Below are 11393 nucleotides of genomic sequence, written 5' to 3'. Positions count from 1 at the left end.
GAGAGAAGACTGGTTCCTCTGTAGTTATCACACTTGCTAAGATCGCCCCTCTTCGGTATCTTGATCAGAAGTCCTTCTTTGCAGTCTGCTGACACTTGTTCTTCATTCCAAATCTTACTGAAGAGAATGTGGGGTATCTCTGCAGTTGCTGCTATATCTGCTTTCGGTGTTTCTGATGGAATGTTGTCTGATCCCGCTGCTTTGCCGCTCTTGATTTGTCTGATGGATATGCTGATCTCTTCAATTGTTGGTGGGCCAACATCGATTGTGAGGTCTGTGGGTACTGTTTGGATGTTTGGTGGGTTCAGTGGATCTGGCCAATTCAAGAATTATTTAAAGTGTTCTACCCACCTAATCTGTTGTTCACCAATGTTGGTGATTACCCTGCCTTCCTCGCTTTTCACTACTCGTTCTGGTTTACGGTAATTTCCAGCAAGTTTCTTTGCTGTATCATACAATTTTCTCATGTTTCTTTCTCTTGCAGACTTTTGTTGAGTTTGTCAATATCCCGAAGAAAAGCCGCATTAAACTTTTGTGATGTCCGTGCCGTTTTCCAGTGCTTCTTAGGTTTAAATTTATCTTGGCGACTAGCAAGTGATAATTTGATGCTGTATCAGCTCCTCTTCTGGTTCTTATGTCCTCTATCGTCCTCTTGACCTTTTTGTTCATGCAAATATGGTCGATTTGGTTCTGTGTAGTGTAGTCCGGTAAAGTCCATTTGATTTTGTGAATGCGTTTGTGTAGGAATATGGTGCCGCCTATGACCAGTTTATTGAAGGCACATAGGTTTGCAAATCTTTCACCTTTTTCGTTCCTATCTCCTCGTCAGTCCATGTCATCCCATGACATCTTCGTGTCCAGTGTCGTCCATTTCAATCTTGGCATCTAAATCTCCCATCAGAATGGTCAATTCCTTTGTTCGGTACTTGTCGACGATCGACTGCAGCCTATCGTAGAATTTATTATTATGTATCGTTTATTATAATTTATGTAATTGTTGTTAATAATTTATGATTTACTCTATAGCTTACTGTTTCTGACTCAAACAATTCAACTCCCGACCAGTACCACTGATCTTGAGACAATAATTGCTTTCCTATCGCTCTTCTATTCAATGACTCCTCTCTATCCTCAGTATTCAATGATATATATATTATATTTGAAACAGACATAGTTTATATACGAACATACCAGACTGTATCACATCATGAAATGAAAGGGTAACAATTATACATGAATAATCCAAAATAGTTGTGAATAGGGAAACTGTAAACAATCAATTGGCATCAATTTAGGAATAATAGAGTGTATACATACATAAATACATGCACACATACTTACTTACTGACTTCCTTAATCAGTTACATACTTCCTTACTTCCTTACTCACTTAGTTACTTACTCACTTACTAACATACTTACTCACTCACGTACTTACTTGCTTACTTACTTACTTACTTACTTACATACTTACTTACTTACTTATTTAGTCACTTTACTTTCTTACACATATACTTACTCACTTAGTTACTTCCTTACTCACTTACTTACATACTTCCTTCCTTACTTACTCACTTAATTACTCGCCTACTTACTTACATACTCACTCAATCACTCACTCACTTACTTGCAACCATACCAATTTATTTATTATTTATTAACGATGACTTCTTTAAAATGTAAATAATCTATTCATATTGTTTGTTTTTCTAGAATAGTTCAGATTATTCTGTACAGAATAATGTTCAAACTAATTTGATTCAAGTTACGAGACCGGTACCAACAACTTCAACCATAAGACATGAAGAACTTCTAAATGTTATACAAGACATTATCAATGAAAATGTGTCAGGACATATAGTCCCGGATACAAATATGATTCAAGTAATACAAATAAATAAAACTGAATGCATTCAATCAACTACTATTTTATTTAATAAATGTACCCTACTTTGGATGATAGCAACAATAATTTTATCAATTTTATTAGTATTATGTATAATTTATTATAATTTACCTAATTGTTGTTAAAAAGTTTGTTATTATTTCTTGTCTATCCATCCTTTTTTTTTGCTTTCTGTTGAGCTTTCTTTTCCTGGTGCTACATATATATCAGAAGGGGTTTTGTGGAGATTTAAGTAATTTCATAGTTGAATTTATGAGTCAATTAAAGCTAGACCATCAAGGAAAATCTGCAAGTACCGGACGTCCATTTCGTCTTATTAACGGAAACCTGAGCAGTGCGCATCCACGATCCCTCACTCGTGAGATTCGAACCCAGGACCTACCAGTCTCGCGTCAAAACACTTAACTGATAGACCACTGAACCGGCATCCAACAGTGTTAATGTCTAACTTCAACCAATCCACGAAGTTTGAGCAACCGTTCACCAATTGTCTTCAGTGAGTTGTTATCTTACAACAGACTTGGTTGAACTCCACTGGTTACTGCTTCTCACTAGAACTCCAGGAAATATCTCTTGAAGTCAGTCACTAGTAAGCATATGATTATAGATCAGAAGGGGTTTTGTGGAGATTTTAGTATTTTCATAGTTGAAATCATATGTATGATTAGTATTTAGTATATGTTGGATATTGAAAGCTTTCTAACAGAATGGTATATTAAATAGAATGTTACGTCCTGGATTTGTCTACTCACTTTCATGCCGAGGATAACTTGTCTAATGTAGATTAAGACCTTGATGAGATAGGCTAACTGGCTTAACCTTGAGGCTAGTATGCGTAAGTTCGAAAGTGAGATCAACTGCTTGTTGGGGTTGAGAGATGAAAACTATTCTATCACCTGATTGACTGACAAGAACGTGCGCGTGAGAGAAGACAAGACAAATGGAACATTACTCGCTTTATTCCAAATTCCGATCTGGTACCCGATTTCAGATTAGTATAAGAAAGACACATGAATAAATAGATGACTAACTCGACCACAAAGTACAACAATTAGAAAAATACAATTATGTCTAAAACTAGGGGTATTAGAGTAGAAAATAGAATACAAAAGATTACGTTTAAATTACAATAGATTTGGAACAGAAAAGGCTATGACAGTGAATCATACATCAAACGAAAGCGTATGATCTGTAGAATAGACTAAGAACAAAAGTAAATGTTACCGTTTTATAAGCTTATAATTAAATGAACTAACGTCCCCGAAAATAGTTTCCGTAGTTTGTCAAGGCTTCTTGTTTCGCTGTTCATATCATAAAAGGTGAACGAAAATGGAGAGTAAACTAAATAACTACAAAGTTGAATGTTTTATAAAATATATAAAGGATGACTGAACATTGTGATGTGTAAATGTGTTTTGTTATATCCTGAAGAGAATTATGAATGGTAACTTTTGAGGACTATTTATGAACCAATACTATGCGAATATTTTTAGTGTATAGTTTTTGGAAACATTCATGTACCTGGGAAGCATAATCGATGAGCAATGAGGATCGGATACAAATGTAAAAGCGAGGATTGGCAAAGCAAGGGCAGCATTTCTACAATTGAAAAACATATGAAACTCAAAACAACTCTCAACTAAATTCAAAGTGAGAATCTTCATTATAAACGTCAAAACAGTCCTACTGTACGAAGCTGAAACGTGTAGAACTACTACGACCATCATCAGGAAGGTACAAGTATTTATAAATAGTTGTCTACGTAAAATACTCAACACCCATTGGCCGGATACTATCAGCAACAGCGTTTTATGGGAGAGGACAAACCAGCTTCCAGCTGAAGAGGAAATTAGGAAAAGACGTTGTAAGTGGATAGGACATTCATTAAGGAAATCACCAATGTACATCATGACTCAATCCCTAACTTGGAATGGTGAAGGGAAGCGGAAAAGAGGAAGGCCAAAGAACACACTACGCCGGGAAATAGAAGCCGATATGAAAAGGATGAATAGCAACTGGAAGGAACTGGAAAGGAGGGCTCAGGACAGAGTTGGATGGAGAATGCTGATGAGCGGCCTATGCTCCTCGGCGAGGGGTAACAGGAGTAAGTAAGTATGTAAGTAAGTGTTAACTAACTCAACTACTTATATTCGTATCCCACTTATTATAAGCTTCATTTTGACTCATAGACTATTACTATGCGATTTGCCACTCTCGAGTTATACCCAGTCAATTAATTACTGCTCCCTTATTCACAGCCGAATCTTGTACAAATGTTGTTTCTTATTTTATGGTACAATATAATCTATTTGATTAGTATATAAACTTAGTATGTTTGAAATTTAATGATTCATATTACAGAGGCTATTATTGGTGTTCTGGCTTAACGGACTGGGCTAGACAGAAAGCAGGAACGACAAGTACTCTGGACTTCTCGTAAGGATTTCATCTGTCATTGATCTAATCAATAAATTGCTACTCTCTAATAGGCGGGTACAATGTTATTGTTAAATAGTTTTATCATACTGATTTTTTATTCATTACTATAGAATAAATCTATGACTTTTCAAACCTAGATTTTACAATTAATTCATTCATTCTAATAATTTTATATAGTTAAGATTATGAATCAATTAAAGCTACCCCACCATGAAAAACCTGAAACTATTAGATACCCGTTTCGTCCTATTATAGGACTCCTCAGCATTTCAATAACTATAAAATTTATAGTTGAAAGCGTGAGTCGATTGAAGCCAAACCACCATGGAAAACCTGGAAGCACTGGACAGCCGTTTCGTCTTATTATGGGACTCCTCAACAGTGCGCATCCACGATCCCGCACTCTCGAGGTTCGAAGCCAGGACTTACCGGTCTCGAGCCAGAGCCCTTAACCGATAGACCGATAGCTTCAACTATGGAAATACACACAAATTCTTATAATTAGTTCATATTATCACTTATATATATATATAGATAAATCATACATAGATTAGCATTTGGCTCCCGTCCAAATATCATGTTATACATTATTATAACCTTTTATTGAATACAATTCTCACATTCCATTAGATATACATTAATTATAACGAAATTCTTACATTAAGTTCTGTTTTCAGAGGAGTTATGCAATTGATCATTAGTTATCTAATTAATGTGTTCAAATATCTAAGTTCATTATGTCTACTTTCATTTTCTGTTTATAAACAAAATAGCTCGAGTCGGTAGTAGAACTTTGGTAAACAATTATCTGATTTACTTAGTATTGTTTGTTTGAACCTTTCCATTGATGTTTAGCACTGCAACTGAATTAATGGCTATATGGAGGCAATATGCACAGTATGCACATATGACAATAAGAGACTGATCAATTGCAGTAAAACATCAATGGGAAGATTCAAACAAACAATACTAAGTGAATTTAAACTTCACCTCATTGCACAAGCAAGTGGTTGTCAGGACTCAGTAGCTAAGTGGATAATGCGATGGCCTTTGAAGCGAACGACACTGGGTTCGAGCCAGAGAGTGAACATTAGCTCTGTGATGAAGGTACTTCCAGCTGACGAGTCCCAGATAGAATGAAACGTATGTCCTGGATTCCACTGCTAACCACTATCCATCTTTGCATATAATTATCTTATTCCTTCCATTTTTGTATTTTACTTATTCTCTACATTCGTCTCTTGATTCTTACATAACTACTATAATACTGACTATTCATCAAAATATTTTGTTAGTTCTTTCTTCTTCTTTCACATATTATGCAACATAGCAACTGATTGATTGTCGGATAATTACTTTGATTATTATAATTCCTCTTTCTTCCAATTATTAATCGATATGTCATTATATAATCATTACGTAACGTATCTACTCAATAAGTGTTATTGTGAATCATACATATATTAATTTTAATAGTTGAATTTATCAGTTTATTGAAGCCAGACCACCATGGAAAACCTGGAAGCACTAGATGGTCGTTTCGTCCTACTGTGGAACTCCTCAATGGCAGTGCGCATTCACGATCCCGCCTCACTAGATTCGAACCCAAGACCTATCAGTTTCGCAAGCGAGCGATTAACTTCTAGACCACTGAGTCAGCTGGTATCCAACGGTGTTCATGTCTAACTCAACTATTAAAATTACCATAATATCCACAAAACCCCTTCATATATATATTAGTGTAGAGTTATAATGAGAAACTAATTGAAAAGAAATTTCTTCACTCGATTCGTTCCTTTTTATTTGCCAAATGTAAAAGTGGAAATTTTCACTCTATTGAAAATAACTGCTGTCAACTAAGTAATGAAATGAGATGAACTTATATAGTTGAGATCATGAGTCAATGGAAGCTAGATCACCATGAAAAACCTGGAAGCACTGAACGGCTGTTTCGTCCTATTTTCGGACTTCTCAACAGTGCCCATCCTTTATCCTGTCTTGCGAGGTTCGAACCCAGGACCTATCGGTCTCGCGCGCGACCGCCTAACCTCTAGACCGCTGACGTATAACTCGGAAACCTTATAATCGATTTTTGTTTAGCACAATGAACATGAGATTATTGTTATAACAAAGAATTCATAGATGTTATTGTAGTGAACAGAACACGGGTGGGAACAATCGAGTGTGTCTAAGCAGAAATTACAGACTATCTCACTAAATTCTAATAACCATATCGTCAATAGTTAATTTGCAAAATAACAATCAATTGTCTCAATCTTCACTGTTCCTTCTGTAAATATCAGTTCATCTTCTCTGATTTTATTGTTCATGCATTTTCAAAGCGATTGCGCTTCATTCCTGTTCTTTCCTTATCGATCTTCTGCCAAAGTACATTGTATATCTGACCATCTGACCATATACTACTTATATAAGTAGACCACATCACATTATCATTCATTCTTTAACTTTCAATTTATACACACGTACTAATATCCTGAGGTAGACAGTTTTTTAACCTTATTAACAGAACATAATAGTGAATTCATATGATTTGTTATATCAAGCAAATACATATCAAAAATAAGAAGAAAATTAGGGTACAGAATAGTTTTCTTGTTATAATGTATAAACAATGTCATTGACGTGTTTTTGGTATTTATACTAAGTGATGATTCTTTTGGTAATTGATTGTCGTTGACTATGAATACCAAATGTAATACGTTCATTTTTGCTCATCTAGTTCTGTCAGTCTGACGGGATTAGGTAGAAGTAGAAACTACAATCCCTGTGGAGACCATCAAAACATTACTACTAAAATATACTATGAATTTACGTTTCAAATTTAATGGTGAAATCTACAGACAAATAGATGGTACCGCGATGGGTTCACCCTTAGGTCCCATATTGGCTGATATTTACATCTTTATTTATCTTTATTCATCTTTATCTATATTTTCATCTTTCTATTCGCCTTTAATGACACTATTTCGGGGAATTCTTAGTTAGTACATTAGTTCGAATAATTTTAATTATCATACTGACGTCGTGATTTAATCTATCATTGAACAATTGTATATACATCAGAAGGGGTTTTTTGGAGAATTTAGTAATTTCATAGTGGAAATCATGAGTCACCTGAAGCTAGACTACCATGGAAAACCTGGAAGCACTAGACGGCCGTTTTCTCTTATTATGGGACTGCTCAGCAGTGCTCATCCACGATCCCCCAGTGATAAGTGGAGCTCAACCAACTCTGTTGTAGAGATATCAACTCACTGAAGACAATTGGTGAACGGTTGCTCAAACTTCATGAACTGGTTGAAGTTAGACATTAACATCATCAGATGCCGGCTCAGTGGTCTATCAGTTAGGTGCTCTGGCGCCAGACTGATAGGTCCTAAGTTCAAATCTCGCGAGTGCGGGATCGTGGATGCGCCCTACTGATGAGTCCCGTAATAGGATGATCCAGTGCTTCCAGGTTTTCCATGGTGGTCTAGCTTCAATTGCCTCACGCTTTCGACTATGAAAATTGTATATACATTCAAATCCTAAAGCTTTCGTTAATTACATGGAAATGTTTAAAATCTGGAGTATGATCATGATGATAAAATTATGGCTCATTTCTTTAAATTCATCGGGAAAAATGCCTACAGCTTATTAAAAACTTTGTCATTCCCAGATAAGCCTATTTCACTTTCCTATGCGACTCTCGAATAACTACTACTAAATCATGTAAATTGAACTAAGTTCGAATGCCGTGAAAGAGCGAAATTTCATAAAAAAATTCGTCAGAACAATCAGAAGGTTAGAGAACTTATCTTTGAGTTTCAGAAACAATATAACAAGCTACAAAGCTGTGGATCAACTTGATGTTCAGTTGCTTGACGGATTAATTTCAGGAATTACCATACAAAATCGAGAAAGACAGCTTAGACAAATTCCGAAGTGTTTCTTTCAAGACGCTAGAACTATATGTATTAACTATAGGGCAGTGCGTGAAACTGACTTCAAGGACACCGAGAATTCTATATTACGTAGTTATCCTAATCCGTTTTCATGAAAGCACGGATAACACTTCATTCAGGAGTGGTAAAGCAGGTTCCAGAGGTTAAAACAGGTTTGCTAAATGTTTGTCCTGTGGTAAATTTTAATTACATAATTCATATGTCTTTCGTCATGTTAAATGCCTTAAGTGTGATAAAATGGGACACATACAGTCGGTTTGTAAAACTATTGTTCATTTTGCCACAAATAATACTAAACTTTGTAACTAGTACCCTACTCATTTGGGTGATTCTAGTAGTTATCATACAACTTTCAGTAATTTTCTTCACTTTCGAAAATGATTATATTTTCCCAGTGAAGCTTTTCACGATTTTATTATTGACATCAGCAGTGATAGATCCATTATTTCAGTTGGAAAATCGAAGTCATTAAATTCCGATGCTATAATTGAGCCTACCAAAGTTTCTACTTCGAGTAATACTGGTCATAAACTTCCTGTTCTCCGGTGTTGTAATATGCTGATTAGAGACGATAAATCTTCGATCCTTAATTGTGCATTCTTCATTGCTGATTGTGGAACATCTATCCTGAGTCTATAAAACTTACGAATCCTTCAGGGTCAACTTTCCTTATTGATCACTGGATAAGATTCTAATAAAGTCCTTCATAAATTGTTAACAACAGGATCGATTCGCGAAGAATTACGCACGACTTCAAAGTTCTGTAGGGTCAGTGAAATGTCACTGAGCCCTGACCAAATCATCCGGCAATTGTGTCACTGAATATCGAACAGTTCGTCGATCCCTGTTTAGGTCAAAGACGATCAAAGCGCATTAGTTAATCATACTCTATGTTCTGACCCATGCGGAGGTGGTCACATTTTCGCTTTTACCTACTTTAACTAATATTTCCGTTATAACGTCCTTTGTGTTGTACGCTCTTCAAAGCATCCATAGTACCTTGATACGACGAACGGGTAATCCACGTTAGATTTTGATCGCAATGTGTGACTTCGACATTAGCTGTTGGTCACACCATCACCGTCTAACTTCAGTAGGTATCCGAATCATTCGACACAGATCATCTGGGTTGGTGATCTACAGCTCTTTTATTCTCATTTGCAAGCAAAAAATGTAGAGACCTTGCAAACAAGCATCATTTCCTTTAGTGTTGCAAAATTCAAAGTCCCTGACGTTAAAGCATGTTAAGTCTTTCAGTACAAAGTTGGAAGACTGTATGCAAAAGAAGTAGTTTTAAAATCCGCCTGAAAAAGTACCAAAATAAGGAGTTATGAAAATATCAAGCCCTAACTGATATAATTCAAGTAACAGTAGACCAAGTATCCTTTTGATGCAACACACTGCACACTATCGTGTAATAGCCACAAAAGGTTTCAAGACCCTGTGGTCAATACGTAGGGCTCTTAGCCGTGTCAATGCAAAAACTTATAAAACTCTGCATACGGTACGTGTTTGTCCTAAACTTCGGTACTGCATACAAGCAGCTAGCCTTTGCCTTAAAAGAAATATAAAACTATCAGAAAAGATTCAAAAACCGCAACCAAGTTGTTTCTTGAAATAGCAAAGCTCCCATATGGTGCTCAACTGGCTGAACTAAACCTATTTCCATTGTCATATCGAAAAACCAGAGGAGACTTGAGCACAGTCTTCAAAGTACGTAGTGAGTAATTTGAATCTGATATCCCTTACTTTTCTGGTCTTCCAAAACAAGGGATTTATGTTGAAACTCAAAAAGCGTTCACAATTTCAGAACGAATTATTAAAATTATTAAGACAGGTCACTTAGCCTCCTATCCTTTCCGAACGGAAACTGATTTGTGCTCATCTGTTTCTACCTGCCTTAAACTGCACAATTTCTGGGATTCTTAGTCAGCACATGAATTGGAATTCTTATTATCATATATGTGTAAAACTATGGTATCTTTAAAATGTATTTCAAAGTCGTGCAGAGAAAAGTAGGGTGTTATTAGAACAAGTAATGATACTGACTGTCCAGCACATACTTCGGAATCTATCGAAAACACATCGATATCTAGGACGGAAACAATGCATGAAGACATTATTGTAACTGGAATAAAGTAAACAATTGTGCACAAAGGCAATCGTTGTATGCGGTTGTTGCAGTTAGACATAGCTTCAAAAACAAGCCAGTTAATTGTTTGTAGTTCATAAGTCTACAAATACAATAAAGCCTGAGAATCTATTCACATATGACAGAAAATTATATATATGTATATTTGACGTGAAATTAATTACGAACAATTATCAGTGTCAATTAGAACTTTCGATGAAAGTGCGGATAATATCTGCTGTTGTTATTTTTATCATAAGCAATCACAACAAACAATAATGCCAAACAATCTGGATCTTTGTTTTGCACCGCATGAAAAAGCAGTAATATTTCAAGCCTTACGTAAACTCTTTGATTTTGATAATTTTAATAAATAAAACCGTACCGACTTTTTTCAATGCTGTTTGAAAAAAGGAGCAGTGATTTGTACTTGTTGTTGGTCAACTCCGCTTTTGTGTATTTTATGCATCGAAAGCATACTTGGTCTACTTTGACTTGATCTATTTCACTTAAGATTTAGAATTTTTCAAACCCATTATGGTGTTACTCTTTTCAAAATGGTCAGCTCTGCTAACAAATGTGGATAGCCAAATTGCTTATTCGCTGTGGAGGAAGGAATGAAGTGTGATGAGTGCAATAAGTAGTTTCATAAGACGTGTACTTGTTTAGATCCCACCGCATGCAAAAGATGCTCAAAACCCAACTCCCACTGGCTTTGTATATTTTGTTGCTCGAGCAAAACATTACTTATCCAAGAGGCAGTCGGCCTTCTTGCGTTGGCCGGCAAAAATGTTGATGGTAGCTGGACTGGTAACATGATTACTGACAGCAAAGGATGTGTTAACGTAGTAAGTGCTGTTAAGGGACGTGCCAAACACATGACTGCGGAACATGCAAGAGGGAAGACTCCTTTCAAACAAATAAAGGGTGAATGTGACAGGGTATTGGTGGTA

The sequence above is a fragment of the Schistosoma mansoni genome, assembly GCF_000237925.1.
Source record: "Schistosoma mansoni, WGS project CABG00000000 data, chromosome 1 unplaced supercontig 0071, strain Puerto Rico, whole genome shotgun sequence".
Taxonomy (NCBI): Eukaryota; Metazoa; Platyhelminthes; class Trematoda; order Strigeidida; family Schistosomatidae; genus Schistosoma; species Schistosoma mansoni.
This window is presented reverse-complemented; position numbering follows the sequence as displayed.